This window comes from Phyllostomus discolor, chromosome 9 (assembly GCF_004126475.2).
Source record: "Phyllostomus discolor isolate MPI-MPIP mPhyDis1 chromosome 9, mPhyDis1.pri.v3, whole genome shotgun sequence".
Classification (NCBI taxonomy): Eukaryota; Metazoa; Chordata; class Mammalia; order Chiroptera; family Phyllostomidae; genus Phyllostomus; species Phyllostomus discolor.
This window is the reverse complement of record NC_040911.2, coordinates 11,307,934-11,330,032: the sequence shown is the minus strand read 5'-3', so window position 1 is coordinate 11,330,032 and position 22,099 is coordinate 11,307,934. Positions and strand designations below refer to the sequence as shown.

General features: G+C 47.1%; 1 protein-coding gene and 1 long non-coding RNA gene across 8 annotated transcripts in view; one reads left to right on the top strand and one right to left on the bottom strand.

The window, feature by feature from the left end:
* Positions 1-22,099, top strand: part of NEDD4L (NEDD4 like E3 ubiquitin protein ligase) — a 301,195-nt gene that overhangs the window by 118,915 nt on the left and 160,181 nt on the right. The window lies entirely within an intron of this gene.
* On the bottom strand, positions 622-18,603 carry LOC118496874. The gene is made up of 3 exons (XR_004899435.1): positions 18,591-18,603; positions 15,967-15,968; positions 622-830 (listed from the first exon to the last, which is right to left on the bottom strand). It is a non-coding gene; the product is annotated as an uncharacterized LOC118496874 (long non-coding RNA).

Below are 22,099 nucleotides of genomic sequence, written 5' to 3'. Positions count from 1 at the left end.
AAAAGATTTTTTTTAAGTCATTTAATCCACATTGAAATCTCACATTGCTGTTGAAACCCTATGTATTTATGCATATTATGAATTGCTTTACTCCTCCCAGTGTGGCGTCCTCCCTCTGGGCGACACTGGGCAACGTGGGGAGACGGTTCTGACTGTCCTTTAGTGGTGCCGGGCCAGGGCTGCCGCTCAGCCTTCCGAGGTGCCCAGGACGGCCCTCCTCCAGACAGTGTCCCATGGGATGGTCAGTACTGCCAAGGCCGAGAAACCTCGCTTCCAGGAATGCACGCAGTTAGAAATGTCACGGACAATCTGAGACCTTAGGGTGGCCCCGTAAAGAGTGACAGTGGTGTGTCTGGGTGTGTGTGTGTTCTCCAGAACTGCTCGGAGGGGCCTGGTTTAATTAATAAATCAGCGGAGCGTGGGGATTACATAACACAGTGTTAAGGTGGTAAAGTATCTTTCTTTCAAGTGGAAATTATTGGCAGGGTATCTTATTTGAACATAATTTATTTCGTACAACGTTGTTTGCGAGTTTGCTATTGTCATTGGCCCGATTGGAGGATTCGTTTTCATCGTCGGGCAGGGAGAGCCCCCCGTCTGTGGGGGGAGTCCCTGGTGACCGAGGACAGGATGGGGTGTCCCTGCTGCTGACCTTACTGTGTCTTCCTTCCGTCACAGAAATGAGGGGCTTGGGGAATCTTAGGCCCAGGAGGCCAGCTCCGCCATGTAGTCTAACACCTTCCCTTTCGAAACAAACTCTAGCCCCGAGAGGTTAGCTGTCCCTTTCTGATCATTTTGACGTGGCGTCTTCCTTGTTGGAGTGCCTAGGGCTGTGTCACCTGCTCGGTGAAGCCGCTTCCCAGGTAACCACGGGCTCGCTTTCGACACCTTGTGTTGTCACCTTGCCTTGCACTTCGAAACCTTCAGGGTTAATTTTTAGGCACTTACCTCTTTAACCCGATTAAACTCAGCTTTGGGAAGGGGACCATGGAGTGGGCACCTTTGGGCCCCGTAGGACCCAAAGAAGTATTTGATAGGTTTCAGGTGCCCAAGAAGCTATCTGCTGACCTGATTGGAACGGCGCGAAAGCTTAGCACGATTGAGCCAGGCTTAGCACCCACAGCCGACTCCCAGATTGCTGCTCTTCATCCTACTGCTCCTTCCGTCTGACAAGCATGAGTTCCCTAAGGTGGCGGTTGCGGTGGCTATAGATCAAGGTCGGTCCATTGAGAAGCTGACTCCTGATGGTGTTTCATCGAAGACGTGTGTCCTCCTGGGGCTTAGGATGCCTCGAGCAGTGTCATTTTAGTTCTTTATGCTTGTGTTTGCCATGTTTGCTGAAGTCGCCTTTCTGTGGTGGATTTTAAATTCCAAGAAAGCCAAAATTAACATACTGGAACAGGAAAAGGACTTCAGGGGAAATCTGAATAAAGCATAGACTTCAGTTAATGACAATCTAGCAATCTTGATTCATTAATTGTGACACATGTACTGTACTGAGTAAAATGTTAATAACAGGGGAACCGATATGGGGTACATGGGAACTCTGTACTTTTTTGTAATAATTCTACAATTGTTCTACAATGAAAACTTTACCTAAAATATTGCTGTCATTTCATTTGAACAATATAGTAGTGAATTTTATAGCTTTTTTTCCTTCGAAGGAGGCTGCCGTGAAGTTGAATGCCTTGTTCGCCTGTCCGTTTTCTGCTCAGCCGAGCCGCAATGTGCCCCTTTTCCAACTGCGCCCCACGTGGTGTGAGCAGTTTCACCCCATGAGATGTGATTTTCATGTGCCCGCCCTCGCGCTGACTGCCTTCCGGGGCTATGGTTAAAAGACCTGACAGATCTTTCAGGTTAAAAAGTTACATCAACAGAAAGTGCATTTGTAGGTGCCAGTTGAAACACTGTCGGCTGGGAGTGCCACCAGCCATGTGCTTCGTTGGACAATGGGACATGTCCCTTTTTTGCTGGGCCTCCAAAGGCATCCGGTGACAGATGTCAGTGTCCCTCTGGAGACGGGTGTAATTCAATGCCTCTCAAACTGGACTAAGGAATTTTGGTTTCTGGGCTCATAAAGCCACAAGATACAGGGGGCCTGTTGTATTGGATAAGTTACTAAAAACATGTTACTTTTGTCTTTAAACAAACATGGATATATTACGGGAGAAACGAAAAATTAGCATGGATGTTTAAACTTCTACTTGGAGTTGCTGGGGGTCCCCTCAGGCCTGGGGTTCGCACCCCACCTCACCGTTGGTGTGGGCGCATGCACAGCGTGAAAAGCGCTGGCCTTGGAGATGGAAGAGCTTGTGTCTGAACCAGTTGGGGTCAGTTACCTTAGCTATAAAGGGGCACACTAGTCACCCTGAAACTCTGTTGTGAAAATGGAATACGGTAATATAAAATACATAGCTCCTTAGTAACCTTTTCCCCCCCTCAAACTCGGGCCTTCTCTTCCATACCTGATTTCAGGGTTGTAGCTCTTCAGGCTATAAACCGCCCTTCCTGCTGCCAAGTTTTTAAAGCCAGAAAGAGGCCTTAGACGCGGGCTCATCTTTCTCTTGGTACGTGTGGACTGGAGCCGCCGTCGGCCACGGTCATTCTGTTAAACTCCCCTCCCCTGGCCCAGGCTGTCCTCCAGGGCAGTGTGACTCCGGGTCGGCCCACAGACCAGCAGCATCACCTGGGGGCTTGTGAGAGGTACAGAATCTCAGGCCCGGCCCCAGGTGTACGGAATCAGAGTCTGCTTTTAATTAGACTCCCTGGAGCCTCATGCATGGTCAAGTTCACGTGTGGTGGTCTGGCGCCCTCCTCCTTCAGGAGAGAACGCAGCTGTGGTTTATCCACAGGGACTGAGCAGGTCCTTTACAACAAGTGGGTACACCCCCCCACCACCCCCACCCCCCAGCCTGCACCCCTCCAGTCTGCCTGTCCCTGCTGCACACCAGCCTTCCTTCCCCTGGGAAGGGCTCAGCACTCATCTTTGAGGCGGGTCTTTCCTGGTTAGTGCCGCCTTCCTCCTTCCATATTTATCTCCTGGCCTGTGCCTTTATTTCATGGCTCTGTTCATGCTCGTGTGTGTGTTTTATTCAGTTCATTGTGCATTTTCTTGTCGTGGATTTTCAGGGCCTTAGAATGCTGGCCAGCGTGCATACAACCATGTAAGGGTTTCATTATTGTTACTGTTATTGGCCCCATTGCTTTGCTGCTGTTGCTGCTAGGTGTGTGTGCAACTGATAGATATTACGAGGCCTTATTGCATACTTAATCAACACCGAATTGGAAATTACTCCTTAAATTGTCCAGAAATCGAATTGGCAGGCTAAAGTGACCACGAGTAGGGTGACGGTAAGCGGTGAAGTCATTGTCATAATAAAACCCCTTCCTGTCGGATTCAGTGTTTCCTGCCTCTTTACGTTTCAGTTTCGGGAGGTCAGTGGTTTTGGAAAGTGGAAGTAATACCTTATCTAGATGCAGTGCTGGGATTAATCTTACTCTGAAGGAAAGATTTCAGCTCCAGTACTATGTAGAGTTGGTACATGTGCAAGAATAAAAGGTTGTGTTTTTTTTTAAGGTAACTTAAAAAAACCAACATTAGCTGCATCCAAATTAGTAAATGTTAAAGTAATAACAACTGGTGAAAACACTTTTCAAATTCTTTTTGCTTTTTATATAACTAAATGAAATTCTCCATTTGGTCATTGATCTGTCTGATAAATTAAGTCTCGCCAGACCGTCTGAGACAATGTCTTGTGAATCAGACCCTAAAAACTTGTAGCACTTGAGCAATAATAACTCTGCACTGCAGTTTACGGGGTATAATGAAGTAAAGAGGAAAATGTGTTCAGTATTTAAATTTCTGTCCTAGTGAATCTTAGCCTGACTCGTGCAGATCTAGTTCAGATCGGCTGCTGTGAAAAAGCCATTGCTTTTTGCCACAGAAAATAACCCGTTTCAAAGAATGACTTTTAATTTATAAAACAAAACAAAACACTAAACCTGTTTTGAATTTGAAGGCCTCCCTGACCTTATTACCAGGTTCATCATGGTAAACACCTGTGCGTCACCTTTTAGGCACTCGTGCAGTTGCGCAATAGTTGCAGGTGATTCACTTCTTCACAACGAACATGGGCGATAGCGACAGGTGGCTGCTGTCTGGACCCCAAGGAGGATGGAGTCCCTTGGCTTTGGGGTGCATGGGGTCTAACGGAAACCACACCGTCTCCATTGGGCAGGGTTTCGTGGGGTCGCCCCAGCCGAAGGAATGAGTAGGCATCTAGATGGGAGAGAATTACCCTCGTAACTTGACGGACACCTGGCGTTACGTTAACTGGCAACAGGTCGTGACGTGTGGGAATTACGTGGTTTTGAGCTTCAGTCTTCAAATCAGGTGTCCGCCATGTTTGTAGCATTGAACATTTGTTGCACAAAGGGTGTCATAGGTATTGTACATTTTTCTGAGAGCCATTTATGTCAAAGTTTTTTGGGTTTTTTTTTAAGAAGGAGGTACTAAAAACAGCACTAGGGAAAAGATCAGATGATTTGTGAGGTGAAATGAAACTCTCCCCCTCAAATCTGCTGAGTACAGTGAAGAAAGAAAAGGAAAACGGATGAAAAATAGAAAGCAGGAAAGACAGGAACTCACCATTCTGTCAAGTAGACAAATAGGTTATGAGCACCTCAGCAGGAGAATTTGGGTTGAGAGTTAGCCTACCTGAATAGATATTATTTTATGAATAATGAGATACTCTAAGGTGATCTACCAAACACAGTGAGTAACATAGAATCAGTGGTAGTCTCCTCATATGTTAGGGCCTCTGTTTCCTGCTATTTAGATCGTTAGTCCTCTTGATTGATTGCTAACGAGTGGATGTGGATTGCACTGCCACTCCGTCTGGCTGCTGCTTGAACAGTCCCAGGTCAGTGGGAGTGGGAGTGGGAGCGGCCTGGTGCTGAGCCAGCAGTGCCCACCCTCTCCGTTCGCACCTGGCGAAGGAGCAACAGAGTTCAGAGACGGGGTAAATAATGCCAGTCACCTGGCAGAAATATTTGGCCTTTCTCAACATCATGGAAGTTATATTTAGCAGAAGTGTTTTTGGTGAAAATATTGGAAAGTTTGTTTTGTAATCATAAGTAGCGTGGGTTGTTTTGGCTGAGGGAGGGGCCTGGGGGAGCAGCTGACGGGGACCGTGGAGTTGGTCAGCTGGGAGGGGACCTGAGATGATTCAGTTAATCAGTGTAGAATAAGAATAAAAAACACGTGGGATACAGAAGCTCGAAACTTCAGGCTTCCCATTAGTCAGTAGGTGAGACCATGGACAGATGGTGGGAACCACCGGCAACTGAGAAAGGAAAGGACATTATTGTGCACAGGGCCCCACCCCCGTTTCCTGGTGCCCAGGCCCCTGGGAGTCCCGGGGCATCCCCGTTCCCTCTTCCTTCCTTTTCCACCTGACTTGACTGTTGGCCTCAAGTTCAACTGCCTCAGTTTCCTCTACATGTTCTGGTGGTTTTTTTTCTTCTATGGCATTCTTCATGCTATGTCTTGGGTTTTCTCTCTCTCTCTTCCTCTTCGTCTCTCTCTCTCTGCCCTGCTTACTTGATGAGGTCAAGTGCAGACACCAGCTTCGGTACGAAGGCTTCCTTAATTCCTTTCATCCTCGTAATTGCGCTGTAGTTGCAGCGAAGTGACCCCCAGAGGACTCACAGAGGCCCTCCCGAGGCACTGAGGATAGGTTGGAACTTCCCAGCTAGGTGTGGCTGCGGGGCTCAGTGAGATCAGCTTGAAGATGACACACCACTTTTCCAGTTGGGCAAAACCAGTGTGCGGCACCTGCGGAGCTGTGTTCACGCTGGGACACCACCTCCTGTCCCCAGGCACAAGTCCGTGGGGGACACACACGCCTGAGCAGCAGACACGCACTCCACCTTTGCCTGTCATGGTAGCTTAGGGGTAGACGCCTGGCGTTGGGGCTGAAGGTTTGTGGGAGAAACAATACAAAGCAGCCGAGAGAGGCCAAGTCAGAGAGGAGGGAAGGCGACAGGCTGCCACGCTGAAGCGACAGCGACGGGAGGCATTACCTGTGTGTGTGTTTGGGCCTGGTAGCCGCCTCTCCTGGACCTTACCGGGCGCATGCACAGCACTGACCAGCCCACAGGAAGCAACGGCCTCCCCACTGGTGCGTCTCCACAGGTAACCGGTCATCGCAGGGCCACAGAGCTGCATGGTGATGGAGTCCGGGTGACCCCCAGGCGCCGGCCCCTCGCTCGCCCGGCCCCTCGCTCGCCCGTCCCCTTGTCCTCCCCACTGTGAAACACTGCCGCTCTGCCGTCTGCTTCCTCCTCTCGAAGCTTCAGCCTGCAGTTCTGTGCAAAGAATGGAAACGGTTAGAAATGGTTCCACCAGAAAGTGAAATTTAAGTCCTTGAAAATATGAGAATACCTCGAAATTTTAACTGGCCCAGCCAGTTTCTTTCTTAATGATACCAAGTCTCTGATGACCACTGACCTTGAAACAGAGAGATTATCCCATTTAATGTTGACCAATGAGAAGCCCAGTGCCATGCAGGGGGGGAAAAAACCCCACCAAATATCCTGCTTGAAAGATTTTTCTGGGAATTGGAAACACTGCTTGTTTATGGCCAGTGCCGGGCCTCCAATATGAACTATGACTCATAGTTCTGGGGAAGTGCCTCCTTCTGCCCTGGAGAATGGGTCAAGGACGTTAGGGCCATGGGCATACCGACTAGGGGTCGGGGACATTGTCCCAGGTTTTTTTCTGATGCAACAGGAGCACATTAAGGCACAGTTGACCCTTGAACAGCTCAGGGGTGAAAGGCATTGACCCTCCCAAGCAGTTGAAAATCTGCTTGTAATTTCTGATTCTCCCCAAACTTCACTGCTAATAGCTTACTAACAGTTAAATAAAAGAGTTTTATTTAGTTGATTAAACATGTGTTAATCAGCTGTTTATGTTACCCATAACATAAACAGCTGATTAACACATATTTTGTATGGTATGTGTATTGTATGCTGTATCCTTAAAATAACACAAGCTAGAGTAAAGAAATGTTATGCCCTGGCTGGTGTGGCTCAGTGGATTAAGTGCCGGCCTGCAAACCAAAGGGTTGCTGGTTTGATTCCCAGCCAGGGCACATGCCCGGGTTGCAGGCCAGATCCCCAGTGGGGGGGTACATGAGAGGCAACCACACACTGATGTTTCTCTCCCTTTCTTTCTCCCTCCCTTCCCCTCTGAAAAGAAATAAATAAAATCTTTAAAAAGAAAATCCTAAGGAAAATACATTTACAGTAGTTATTGAAAAAACAAAACAAAACAAAACAAAAAACTCCCCTTTGTATAAATGGGCCCAAGCAGTTTAATGGGCCCCAGCTGTTCTGGGGCCAGCTGCGCTTGGGTTGCCGGCCTTGCACAGAACCAGCCAGTAGATTCCGGGAGACTTGAGAGCTTAGGGCCCCTGAATCCGAAATCACCTTTGTAACATCTCTTACTACCAGCAGCGCCCATGTCCACCCCCCAGTAATGTTCGGGGACCACAGCCCCACACGTGACCACGCCTCTGTACTCTGTCACAGACGCTGGTGTCCGACACCTGGCAGCTGGCCAGGGCCGGCAGACTGGACAACAGGATGTCCCTGGGAGGCGGAGCTGTGGTCCTTTCCCCAGAAGTTCCCGCGGCCTCACAAGAAGGGCTGGGTGATCCCCTCCCCGGTTTCGGAGACCCTTGGGAACGTTATATGGCTTCTGCCACCAAAGAGTCCCTCTTACAACAGGGGTTTAAGAGTAATAATTTATTTCTCGAGATTTACTGGGGAAAATATTCAGGAACAAGGTGAAAAAAATTAAATCTAGAACGTGTTCCACATTTCTCTTTGGTGTCTGTTCTTACAGGGACTTAAGCAACCCAAATAGAAGCATCTGCTTTAACTAACGGACCGACACGTTGGTGGCTCATCTATGAGTGAGTCAGAGCTGCTAAAATTTGTCCCGTAAGTAGGTTGAGCCTCCTTCTCTGCCCGTTGTCATCGGATCTAAAAGTGGAGACGGGAGTCCACACTCTTTCCAGATCATAAAAATACTTCTAAATTGTAGAGCATGAGTGAATGTGATTTTATTTCAGTGTCATTGTCCAGTTCCCCAGGCCACGTTGGGGCCCTGTCAATCTTCTCAAGTTCCCTCTGCTTCTGGCCTCACACACTTTTCTAATTAGGTCAGAGGCACCTGCTCTGGGATGGTAAGCAGACCCTTTTCAAGTCCCTTCAGCATCAATTTTTAAGAGTGTCCGTCTGAAGCAATCACGTGGGCAAGGGCGCTCCTTAGCGTGGCACATTGTCGAACCCAGGGACAGTGGGTTCTGAGTGAGTCGTCCTTTGGATCACCTGAGAGTTCTGCCCTCACCTGTCCCGAGGCTGCATCTCAGGTGTGTTAGGCTCCATTCTTGCATCAGAAAGCTCAGTCTCATGACATAACAGCAAAACTTGGTTGATTTGGGGTCTGCGGCATCCTGCATTTGGAACACTGTTCTGACAACAGAAATTTAATATTAAACCCAAAGGTACACTGATTGCAGCATTTATTCTGGTGGTGAAATTTTTTTAAACCTGTGTAGGAATCCAGCCACTTTTCCCAAAATGTGAAATGCAGGGTGAAAACCTTATTGTGATAAGGGAGAGGATGCAGTTCTCTTAAACTTGGCCTGTACTAAGGAAATGGGACGGCTCTTCCTCCCCCTGCTAGTGTGGTGGGTCAGCCCCCTGCTCTGAGACGGCTAGCCAGTGGGTTAATTAGTTCCGCTGCTTATTTGCATGGTGGCTCTTAGAATTATCCTCTTAGGTACTTTTCTTTCTTGTTCTTTATAGAAGTTCAAACTATTGCAGAACATATTGCCTAGAAAGGGAATGCTATCTTCATTATTCAAAAGATTTCAAGGAGTAGAGTATGTATCATAAGACATTCGAGAAAGAACAACTAAATAGACAAAAAATAAAAAGTGAGGAAGGAGGAATTAAGAGGTAAAGATAAAATTAATAAAACAAAATGGAATTTAAAGGATAAATAAATCTAGTAGCTAGTTATTTGAAAGGGCAATAAAATAAGCTTCCATTCTAACAGAAAAAAAGAGCAAAAATAAATAATAGGAATAGGAAAGGAGGCATGGGGAGATTAATCAACTTTCCAGGAAAATGCCATGGCAACACATTTGAAAGTGTAGGGATGACTTCTCAGTAAAATACAAATTATCAAAATTGATTCAGGAAGCATGGAAACCTTGAAAGGGCCAGTTACCATCGAAGAGGTAGGAAATATGATTAAAAATCACCATTGAAAATGGCCCCAGGACCCCATGGGGTTCCAGCTGAGTTTTATCTAACCTTTAAAAACCAGAAAATTTTATCGAACCCTTAAAAAACAGAAAATCTAACCTTTAAAAAACAGTGTTATTTGTACTGTTCTAGGTCATGGTAAAAGATGAAGAGTTTTCTAGTTGATTTTATAAAACTAGCATAATTTTAATACCTGATAAATTTTAAAGAAAAGTATAGGCTAATATTAATTATGAAAGTCAATGCAAAAAACTTAAAATGATTCCCTAACAGGTGGACTCTTGCGTGCATCAAGAAGCCAATGCACTAAAATGAATAATTTATGCTAGCAATAGGAGGATGATTCGCTGTTGGGAAATCTCATCGCCGTCACCTGTTGTTCTACCCCAGAGCACTAAAGGAGAGGAGTTTCCGCGGAGGCTGGGTAGCCATCTGACAAAGCCAAGCAGCCCATCCTAATGCATTATAATCTAAAAAAGGCAAACTAGGAATAAAAACAAATCACCTAAACATGGAAAGGCTACATAGTACCAAGAAAAAAAAAATCACCCCAACTATACATTTCCTGAAAGACAAACCACTAAAATTATTTCAAATATAAATAGGAAGTATAGAGGGACATCTTCTTTTATAATTATTTAACACTGTCTTAAAGGCTCTAGAGAATGCAGTAAGACAGGGAAATGTTCGTCTAGAAAAACCAAGAGCCTCTCACAAAAAAAGAATCTAAAATTGGAAAATTTGTCAAGGTAGCTGAACAAAAAAGAAGCCTCTAGAAATTACCATCTTTTCTTTGTTTTGACAATGAGCATCTGGAAATGAAAGTTAAATATTCCTTTTCTCAGCAGCGGCAAATGGGGGGGAAAATTGAACAAGTGTGGGACCTGTGTCTTTTTTAGTGAAAGATACAAAATTCAAAAATATAACATATATAGGGTATTCCAAAATTAATACATTTATTGCACTTCTGTTTCGAATTTCCAAAGTAGTGGATTTTCTCTTTGTCTCTTTTGAACTGAATAAAATCATCCTGAAGTTTATATAAAAAAATAAGTGCATAACACACTTGAGACGACCCACGCAAATATGGCAAAGAAAATCAGCGAGGGCAGACCCGGCTTGCAAGTGATCACAGTGTGCTAACAAATGTGGTATCGATGAAGGGTTCAAGTAGTTTAGTAGAACAGAACAGAGAATCCAGGACTGTGTTTCACTAAGGAAGAGTAGCTCATATATAATGAGATGATCAGCTCAGTACTGTTGAGAAAATACTGCATAACTTGTTGGATGATATTGGCCTAACCAACTCTACAAGTGGTGGGGAGAGGGACCGACCTCTGTCTTACCTTATAACCAGAAATAAATCCCAGAATCTTCCAATGTGAACAAGCAATTCACATTTGCCAGAAAAATGCAAGAAACTACTTGGATACTCTTGGGGGTGAGGAATACTCTTGGGGGACAGTGGCACTTTGGGGAGGGGCACTTAGAAAATGTATAACAGACAAGGCATTACATTCTGTAATATTAATAACTTACGAATTGGCAAGAAAAACAAAGCTCAGGGAAAACAGACAAAATATGCAACTCAACCGAGAGCAAGTGCAGACAGCCAGCAAACGCATGAAAAATACTTCTCATTCTCTAGGAACGTGCAGATTAAAACAACAATGAAACATGACTGAAAACCCATCCGACTGGTAAAGATAGAGAAGAGTGTAGCATGCATGCAGTAGAAACAGTACTCTGATAATGCTGATGAAAATGTGAATTTTTGTCACATTCTCACCTTTAATTTTAATATGGTGGTGCATATTAAAATTAAAAATTAATGTACCTTCTCACTAAGCAGCCTTTCTCCTGGACATCTGTCTTCTAGAAATAACAGCGTGTCTGTAGGCAAAGTCATCCTGTTTCTGTTCACCATCATAGTGACAAAGTCACTATGGAATAGCAGTGTTTCCCATGCTCTGCATCACTCCACTTTATCAGTCTTTTAATCTTTGCCATTATGGAAGCTAAAAATACAAATGCCTGCCGGTGGGAACATGGCTAAGGTGTGGAATATTTGTACCGTGCCTCACCGTGGAGCCACTGAAGAGGAGGAGTCAGGGATCTGTTGGAGCTGGCTCGGAGAAGCCGACATGTGGGCAGCAAGGTGGAGAAAAGTGTGTAATACCCCGTGTGAAACAAAGAGCCAGTGTCCCGGCGTTCACCCATGTGTGTGAAGCTGGGAGCATGCAGAAAAAGACGAAAGCACTCACTCTCTAAATTCAGAGGGGTGGGGGGGGTTGACATGCATGATGGGGTGGGCCATACCTAGGCCGCCTCCTCTTCCTCCCACCCCAAACGTGAAAGCCCTCTTGGTGTTCACCGCACTCCCTGTGTTTCCTGCGGAGGCAGCTGCATGGCTCTGTGGTTTGCCGTGAAAACTCCTGGCTCCCCCTCTCAGACCTCTCCCCTCCTCTTTTCCTTTCGCAAGCCGGCCTGTGCTTGCTTCGATGCCCTGATAATCCGCTCAGATTTTATGAAGGTATTCATTATGCATATTTAAAATTCTTCTCTTTCCAACTCCGTTTGCACACTCCCCTTGCAAGCCCATCCCCCACCCCTTCACAGCCCTGGTCTTTTCGTGTTTGGCGATCCTTGGTTGTATCTGGTCTTTGTTGTGGTGACTCCTGTTTTCCCCTTTCTCACCAGCGGAACCTGTCACTGTGCTTGTCAGGTTGTAGCCACAGGTAAGGGCTGGGCCGGGCCAGCAGTGGCCTTTCACGTGACTCCTGCATGTCCTTCCTGGCTGTCTCTGGATACTTGTACTTCCAGTGTTCGGACGACACTCCCGCTTTCACCTGCATGATGAAGGTAGCAGCAGGAAGGAGCTAGACAAAGTGATGTTTCCTGATGAATCACCCTGATATTCGCCCCCAGGCCTCCCCAGCCCCTTGTATCACTTGACTTGAACTTCTGGTACCTAGAGCATACTTCCACTCCTACAGTGGTTCCCCCCCCAACCCCGGCCATGCGGGGGTTCTGGTTTTGTTTTTCCACCCATCCAACCCATCCCGTGTCTGTTCACTGATGATAGTCTCTCCCGCTTCCCCAGGACTTGATGGATGTGGTGGTTAGTCTGGACAGAAGAGGCAGGGTAGAAAGGTGCACGCAGAGGGCCACGTGAATATAAACTTCTCTAGGCCTCGGTTTTCCCACCTGGAGAGCAGGGGCAGCCACAGTGCCTGTCCACGGGGTTGTGGTGAAGGTGAAAGTGAGTGACGCTCTCTGAGGGCCGAGGACAGTGGCTGCCACGTGCGGGCAGACCTCAGAGACACCGCGGGCTCAGTGCCGGACCACCACAGCAAAGCGAGTCGGAATCATGGTGGTGTTGGAGGAGGGCCTTGCCTTCTGTCTGTAAAACCCTCAACATCTGTGACGTGCAGTAAAGCAAAGTGCAGTGAAAACGTATTCCTGTACTAAGAATTTCATCCCAGTTAGCTGCTAGATTGCAATATGGTGTTTTCCTCCTAAACAGTAATATCCCTACTGTGTCTCTGCCACGATGTTTTAAAAGCTCTGTAGTGTTTATGGGTCTATCTACATGCAGGTGTTCCTGCAGGTAAATTCCTACAGTTGAATTCCTGGACGAAAGGACATCAGCATATACAGTGTTCATCGATACTGGGGAATTGCCCTCCCGAGCCTTAGGCTAGGGTCCGCTGTTGAGGGTAGCGGTGTTTCCCATGCTCTGCGTCACTCCACTTTATCAGTCTTTTCATCTTTGCCACTATGGAAGCTAAAAATATCACATTTTATGCCTTGAATCAGTGAGGCTGAGAATCTCTTCATATATTTGTATTTTCTCTTTTCTGAAGTGCCGATCCACACCCTTTGTCTGTTCTTCCTTTGAGTTGTGGACTTATTGATTTGTAAAACTTCTTTGTTAAATAGTATTTGCTCATTTAACTTACTGTTCTTTTTTGTATAGAAGCTTTAAATGTAAGCATTGGGCTTTTAAATATGCTTTTCCTATGGTATCTTGAAAAGCTAACAACTACTTGTGGCATTATATGGGTAAATCAATATTTATGTTAAATGTAAGAAGGGGGTTTCCCCCTTCAATTGTGAAAGTTACACATACGTAGTGTTCTAAATCAGGAAGAAGTTATAAGGAAAAAACTGCCAGCAACAGAAAGAGAATCACTCTTACTATTTGGCATTTTCCTCCTAGTCATCTTCCGGTAGGGAATGTGTATTTTTTACATAATTTGCATCATAATGTAAGTTGACTTTTATAGCCTATTTTTCGCCAGTTAACAGTCTAATATGTGCTCTGCAGCGTTCCATTTTCTCAGTGTACAACCTCTTATTTACTTCTCTTCTGTTTAAATTTCCAGTGTTTGCTGTGAGAGAGCAAAGGTGCAGTGACTGTAATTTTTTTTTAGAGTTGGATTGCCCTGGCTCATGTGGTTTAGTTGGTTTGAGTGTTGTCCCATAACTGAAAGGTTGTGAGTTCAATTCCCAGTCAGTGCATGTACCTGGGCTGTGGATTCAGTCCCTATCTGTGTGCATGCACAAGGCACCCAATTGATGCTTCTCTCTCACATCGATGTTTCTCTTCCTCCCTTCCTCTCTCTCTAAAAACAATGAAAAAACAATATGTCTTCAGGTAAGGATTTTAAAAAAAAGTTGTATTATGTTTTTATGATATATCCCTGGAAACAGGATTCCTAAATTCAGCAATATTAGGATTTAAATACTTTGGGGGGCATATTACCAATTTGCTTTCCTAAAGTGCTGTACCAATTGATGTTCCCATCAGCATGGAGACACTTACGGCCTCTCCCTCAGGAGAGCCACCTAGAGGAGGTCTGGGAGAGATGCCTTCAGAAAAACGCCCGGCCAGTAGGATGCCCGGCGCTCCTGTGGCTGTGAGCTCAGAGGTTTGAGGAGGAGCCAGTGGGATGGGGAGGGGCTTGTGACGGGGAGGAGCTGTGAGGAGCAGAGCCGGCAGGAGGAGGAGCCTGGGCTGTGTGGGCTGCCTGGAGCAATTTGCATTTTATGCTTCAGGTTGTGGAAAGCCAGCAGAGAGTTGCCAGAAAAGGAGTGGCTTGGTGTGACTGTTGTCGCAGGTGACAGTGTGTGTCCCAGAAGCTGTTGCCCTGGCCTGTGTCAGAGAGGATGGTTTGCACACCTGGATGATGACATCCAGGCTGGAGAAAAGAGCGTAGTTGAGTTTTTTGTTTGCTTGTGCATTTGTTGGTTGGTTGGTCGGTCGGTCATTGAGTACTTTGGACCTGTGGATAGACTGGCTGTGTGAGGAATAAAGAGAAGAACCAAATAGAGGAAATTCCACCTCAAACGGCGGGGGTTAGCTGGGGAGCAGGTGCGGAGGCAGAATCAGAAGCCCGTGTGAGGGCTCCAGGATCTCCAGGTGGACACGTGACCGAGATGATGGAAAAGGAGGACGGACCTGAAGGGAAAGGTCAGGCTCGGGTATGGCCAAAGGGACCGGGCAGGGTCACAAGGACTGAGGTGGTTCTTCCAAGTGGCAGTGTGCTCAGGACCCTGAGCAAGTGCCCCAGAATCACGGAAGGTCAGGAACACAGCCGTTTCTGAAGTCGGGGGGCTGTCTGGGAGCTGTCCGTTCTCCCTGGTTAAAGACACGAGTCGCTGGGTCTTGGCTGGTGCCTGGAGCAGAGCAGGTGCATGCTGTTGTGTTTGCTGACTGGTGCTTGCAGATTCAAGAGACCTGCCCACTTCTTGATGAGAACATTTCCTTCTCAGATGTTTTGGTGAAGTCACGTAGTTGTATTAACCTGCGAGGCATGGAAACGACACGTCCTCCTTTCTCGTGAGGCATCGGAAGAGAGGGCTCACCCACGGTAGGAGGATTTGATACGCGGCCTTGCGAGGACACTCAAGACCTTGCACTGCCATCAGCAAGCCTCGCCTGCGTTATGTAAGGATTTTTGACTGTGTTATGTCACCTTCGCTTTGTTCAATTTACTCCCCGCTCTCCCAGTGTCCTCGTTTCTCTTCTACTGTAGCTGGTTCTGAACAAAGCAGAGAAACTTGGGTCCCCCCGCCCCCTGCCATCACCAGCATTTAGATTCTTCATTTGGTTACTCATTTTTTCCAAATAAGTGACAATACATTCTTAGCGATTTTCAAATTGTGGGGTTTTTTTTTCTGATAATAAAGAAACTAGACATTGGAAAAGATGAAGAAGCATCAAGCAATGATTGACCTGCGGATCCAAATAGCCAGAAAGAGAGAGAGTGATTTGTTACTATTTTCCTTCCTTCTGATCCTTTGCCTACATTTATATATGTATATGGAAACACATATATATAATATATATACATGGGAATAGCTTATATATTTGGGATAAGACTATAATCTTACTTAGAACGATGCCTTTTAAGCCAATATTTTGTGGTGCCCATTTTATGATAACTTGTGATATTTCTAGAAAACGTGATTTTTGAAGGCTGCAGATTATGGGTGAATTCATGATGACTTTTAAAGGAAAAAAAAATCTCAAGATGATCTAAGTAATTGACAAATCCTACTAAGATTAAAAACAAAAGCAAACAACATGCAAACGCTGATAAGTTTTTGAGATACTACTCTGAAGTTCAAGTTTTGTGTTAAGATCTTAATGTGAATGAAGCCAACTCGGCACTTTTCTTACTCTCTTGGGTGATGTCAGCTTAAAACTTAATTCCCTTTTATATCCTTCCTCTGCCTTCCCTTGGGACATGCTGCTCTCATGTGACCCTTCGTGGCATTTCATAAAAGCCCACCCTACAGGCCACCCCAATTTTGCAAGTGGGGTGAACACTCACAAGATGGGCATTTAACGGTCAGCCATGTAGAATTAAAGAACGGCTGTGCATTTTTAGCATGATTTTGAAATTTGAATTTAGAAAAAAATCATCCCCAAGGGATGTAGGTGAGAATGGAAGCAGCTTTTCCTCGTGGCTCATGTCTGGCAGACCCGCCCCCAGTCACTCGTGGGTGCGCCTCTGTGGCCTCCCTCCCCAGTAAAAATTTGGGGGAACCCCAAGAAAGGCTGCTGGCCCTTCCTGTCCCTCTGCGGACTGCACTCTGCCCACACCATGAAACTGAAGTGTCTGCCTTCAGACACCTGGACCGTCCCATCCGTCAAAGGATGAGGCCGTATTGCCTGGAAACTGCCCTTCAGCCTTGACATAGCCTCAGCCCTTGACGGCCCTGGCTCGTGTGACCCTCCTCTCCTCTTTGACCAGCGCTCTCTCTCGAGCCTCCTCCTCCAAGACTCAAACCCCATTCCCTTACGACATTTATTTTTATTTCGGTCATCTCATTATGTCTGCTGTTGCCTTGAGGGAGATTAAGACTCCCTCTGGTTGGTCATTAAGGTTGCTTGCAGTTTCTTACTTTTGTTTTTCTGAGGAATGTCTTGGTTTGTATTGCTCAGCTGTATCACTGATTATTTCCTTAGGAAAGATTCCTTGGATTAGAATTATTACATCAAAGGGCATGGCAGTGTTTAGACCTCTAGATTTTCTGTAGACTATTTGTTTCCTTCTCAACGATACCCTTTTTAAAGGCTTTCTTCACCTTTATTCTATTGCAACATCTCCCTGGCAGGTTTCCTTGTTTCCAGTTTCTGTGAACTCTCACCCCAGTGACCTTGGAAACTACAGCACATCTGTGTGTGTGGCACCCCTGGGTCTGTATCCAGCCGGCCTCCCCACGGGCCTCCTGGGCCCTGTGACTTGCGGGGGAGTGGCAGTGCCCCGCCCGCGGGGGGCGCTCTGAGTTCATGGCACCCTCTGCCTCAGACTTCTGTGCCGCTCGCCGGGCGCCCTTGACTCACCCAGCTCTGCTTCCTTCTGCTCTGCAGTTGTCCCAGACTTGGGTTTTCTTGACTCAGTGTCTAATCCCTGTCCCACTGTCAGCCTATGACCTTGTCGTCTACATCTCTGGAAGAGCAAAACAAAACAACAGCCCTCAGTTGGGGCAACATTATAAACTGCCCTTCCCTCTACCTAGTTCCTGACCCATCTGTGCCAGCAACTGACCTTTCTTCCAGATTGCCTCAGCAGCAGCTTCCACGCCTTCTCCAAGGCCACCAGTGATTTCAAGCTGTGCAAAGTCCAGTGGTTCTCAACTGGGGTGTCTTTGCCTCCCGGGGTTACTGAGCCTTATCTGGAGATGTTTTTTGTTCTCACATCTGAGCAGAGCTACCCTCTAGGGGGTAGCAGCCAGCGACGCCGCTAAACATCCTACAGTAACACACATGACAGCCCTCCTCCCTTCCCTGGCCAAGAACTGGCAGCCCCGCGTGTCAGTAGAGCCCCGGTGAGGAAAGCCCGTTTTACTACACCTACTCTCAGACCTCGGCTGTATTCCGTCTGTTAGCTGGTGTCAGCGTTCTCGTCTCCTGTCCCTACAGCTGCCCTGTGCAACGGCCCTTCCTTCTGACAGTGTTGGACCTGAGAGGTTTCAGGGTATCCGCAGTTGGTGGTGCAGTGGGAGCCGGGAAGGGGGCCCTCCCTTCCGACGGTGTTGGACCTGAGAGGTCTCAGGGTATCCACAGTTGGTGGTGCAGCGGGAGCAGGGACCGGAGCGCTGCACTGGGGCCGCGTGTCTGTGTCGGATCTACTCCAGCACCTGCCCCTGGATCGTGGTGGAGCTGCTTGGGCCGGGCCCTGACTTCCTCTGGACAGAGGGACTTGGAGTAAGGCCTCTACTGTTCCTGCCATTGCTAGCATTTCTTAATTCGGTGTTGAGATTGTTGTTGACTACCTTGTTTGGTTGCGTTTTAATGGAGGTGGGGTGGAAGCTGGTCTCCCCAAGTGGGGGAGAAAGATGTAGCTCCTATGCAAGTGGATGGACACCATGTGGCCAGTAAGTTTGATGTTAATGGTGGCAGCAGAATAGTAGCTGGAAAGGTCCAGTGTAGGCTTTTTTCTTCTTCCAGAAAAAGGTTTTTCTGTGCACTTTTCAAGGCAGAACAGGGGAGGCTGGGGGAGGGGGCACATAATAAAATGAAATGTGTGACTGCAGGGGAATGAATATGAATCAGAAACCCGAATCCTTGTCTTTATTTTTATATTAATCCGTAGAACGCAATGACCTTTTCACTAGTGGAGTAGTTTGCCAGGGTGACCGTAACCAAGGGCCGCGGATGAAGGGGCTTAAAAATCAGAGATTCGTTTTCTCATGTCCTGGAGGCGAGGCTTGGAGATGAGTGTGTCCACAGGGTTGGCTGCTTCTGCAGCCGCTCTCCTTGGTCTCCCCGTCTCTGCCTTCCCCGTCCCCTCACGGGGCCGTCCCCCCGTACGTGTCCATGTCCAAGCCCACGTTAGCAGCCTCATTTTAACCCGGCTACCTCTTTAAGGCCTCTGTCTCCAAGAAGAGCCACAGTTTGAAATACTGGGGGCTAGGACTTCAACGTAAGAACTGGGTGGGGGGGTGGCACAGTTCAGCCCCTAACAGTTGGGTGATATTTAATGTGAAGTCTGGGTGTGTTTCATCTTTTAAGAGAACGGGCAGATTATTACATTACTTATTCAGCCTGTTTAGATGTATTTTCTGATAGTGTATTGTGGTTCTTATTTTTTTTTAACCTCCAGCCAGTGTGTGAATGTGAAATGGCTTAACTTAGAGCTTTAGATAATAGTCAAAGAAGACGGAGTTTCTGCCCTTAAATTGAGATTCTTTAGCACTTGCGTGTCCTCACCTGCTGAGCGCTGAAAACTCGAGGTATTTTTGTTTGGAGAGTTCCCCTGAAAATGGTTGCAGCTGCCAGCCTGGGCGGAACCGTCTGTCTCCGAGGGTGTGTTTGGGAACGATGGGGTTTCCAGTACTGACCCAGTGCCGACTTCCTCCCCCAAGACGTCACCGATCCTCCCTGCCACCAGAGGTCACTGGCTCCCCTGGTGATGCTTGTCATTCCCAGCCCCTCCGGGAATCCCAGCCTATTGTCCAGCCTGCTCATGGGAACTCGAAAGTCTAGTTCTGAGTTTCTCGGCCGACATGCCAGGAACACTTAATGAGCACGCCACCCCCTTGGAGTTCACGTGGAAAGTTCGCTTTTGGCCGTCAGTGGGAACACTTCCTGTTTCAGCCACACCTGCTGGGGTTGTGGAGTGGGGCTTGACTCACTGCAGGCAAGAGCACAGAGGCGCAGGTTAGTGCCAGTCGCAAGCCAGAGGAAGAGCACACATTTCAGCGGGCCCTGGGAGAACCAAGGGTGGTTGGTTCTGTAAACTGGACCCCCCACGCCCCCGCCCAATAGGCCTCAGGGCCCTGGATCTGTGCCTGCAGACAACCTGGAATGGCTTGCACCCCGGAGATGGCAGATTTATAGGGCGGAGCTGTCTCTCGGGTGAACACAGATCAGTGCAGATTGGTGTTGTAGTTTGCATGCTTGATATCACTGTCCGCCTTTCCCCCGAGTCTAGACTTGAAGCTCTTTCAGGGCCAGCAGGTTGTATCGTCCAGCCTGCCCCGTCTGGGGCCTTGAGTGCAGGGGCTAGAGAGAAGCTGAGTTCCCCGTGACGGGTGCAGGTCACACCCAAGTGCCTCTCTTCCCGGAAACCTCCATCCAGCTTTACAGAAGCAAACGGCCCGGCCCCGAGCTACAGTTCCTTACAACACCACGGGCACTCGGGTGATTGCCTGTCCTGTTAGGTCTGCCGCCATTTATCTTTGTGCCCATCGAGAGCTGTCACTTACAGAAGCAATGCTGCAGGTTGCAATGCTGCAGGTTACGACGCTGCCACAGGTGTGGCCCTTTCGGCTCTGTGCAGAGCTGGGTGGGGTTACTGAACCTTACGGTAGGGGTGGAGCTTGACTCAACTCCTCTTCCACCAACGAGCATTTCTTTCTGGCCGTCTCTGAAGTGAATCATCAGTATAAGCAGCCAGCCGGGTGCCTTCCTCGTCAGTTGTGTTAAAACTTGCCGGTGGACCATCAGAGAGAGGGGTGTGTGCGGGCCACGTTTCCACACAGGAAAAGCGAAGACAGGCTGGGAGCCCGAGGGTCGAGGGTCGTCTCCCACCTGCGCCGGGGGAACACTAGCCCAGGCTGACGTTTCCAGCAGAGGGAGGTGGCCTGTGTTCTGAGAGCCTGGAGGACACTCGCAGGTAAGAACAAAGGCACCACTGTATGTTTATTATATGAGTGCATAACGTCTAGTGTGGACGGGCCTGGAGCTGGAGTTTGGGGTAGTGCTGTTTTTATGTATCAGTGGCATTCTTCTAGCCCACACCAAGACTTTTCCTTCATGAATGACTTCTTTTTGGTGTTTGCGGTTAGTTGCAATTGACCAGTTTTGCTCTCCTCATGTAAAGGCGGGATGAGAGCAAAGAATGAGACTTGAAAAGAATTGGCCTCTGAACTCTCCTGATTGCACTACTGTTTGCTTCTCATTTCTCTGTCTGGACTGTTTAGAAACATGTACACTTTTTATTCAGAAACTGAAAGCACAATGGGTACTTTTGTTTTCTTTTTGAAATCATGGAAAATGTAGACCACTTAAGTTCTGGGAATTTTGTTCTCTGATTTAGGAATCACGGGTTTGGGAGGAAGCAATTGTGTTTTTCTTCCTGTTCTGTTTTGAATCTCTCTCTCAAATGTTTCTTTCCTTTTCACTTTTAAAAAAATATTGTATTTATTTATTTGTAGAGAGAGGGTAAAGGAGGGAGAAAGAGAGTGCGAGAAATATCCATGTGCCAGAAATACATTGATAGGTTGCCTCTCACCCAGCCCCAACTGGGGACCTAGCCTGCAACCCAGGCATGTGCCCCGACTGAGAATCGAACTGGCAACCTTCCATTTTCAGGCTGGCCCTCAGTCAGGTGAGCCACTCCGTCCAGAGCTAGGTCTGTCTTTTCTCTGAGTATTTCTGACTTAGAAATCTCACTAGAGAAGAGGAAGACACCAACTGTCCTTGGCCTCAAATGAATTAACATCCCAGGGTGTGAAGTCATTTGCTTGAACCATGATTTATGGTTTCTGTCTGAATTTTTGGTAGGTAGTTACACAAATCTTTCTTCCTCTTAGTACTTGGCTTACATGGCTTATCTAAATGCATGTGTTATTGTTGTTGTTGTTGTAACTTGAGAGGACAAAACTTAAAGCTCAGACACAGTCCGCTGAATTTTTCCTTTGGGTTTCGCTGTCATTTCCCCACCCTTACTACTCACGCATACGAATACACTATATGATTAACATGTGAGTTTTCTGTTTCTTTACTGTCTCAGCTGATGCTGATTCATAAACTGTTAGTTCACCGTTGGGCAGAATGTCTGTAGGTTGCGAAAGCCTACAACCAACTGGAGTGCAGGCCACACCTCTATACTAATGCACCAGGTCGCCATAAAACAAGCATTCCTAATGTTAAATGTGGTTTAAGACTGATGGAATTTAAGGCAATAAAAATGGACCAACAGTGTGCAATAGCAAAGCCTATAGTCAAGTGGGAGTTATTCATTAATAAGATACTTTATTGCACAGTGAGAAGGGTATTGTTTACATGTGTTTGAGTTACACTGTGCCAATCAAACGAAGAAAGGGAAACCAGTAACTAAATTATAAGTGGGTCCTGGCCAGGTAGTTCATTTGGTTAGAGCATCATACAGATGCTCCAAGGTTGCAGGTTCAGTCCCCAGTCAGGGCACATACAAGGATCAACCAAAGAATTCACAAATAAGTAGAACAATGAATGAATGTCTCTCTCTCTTTCTCTCTCAATCTCAATCAA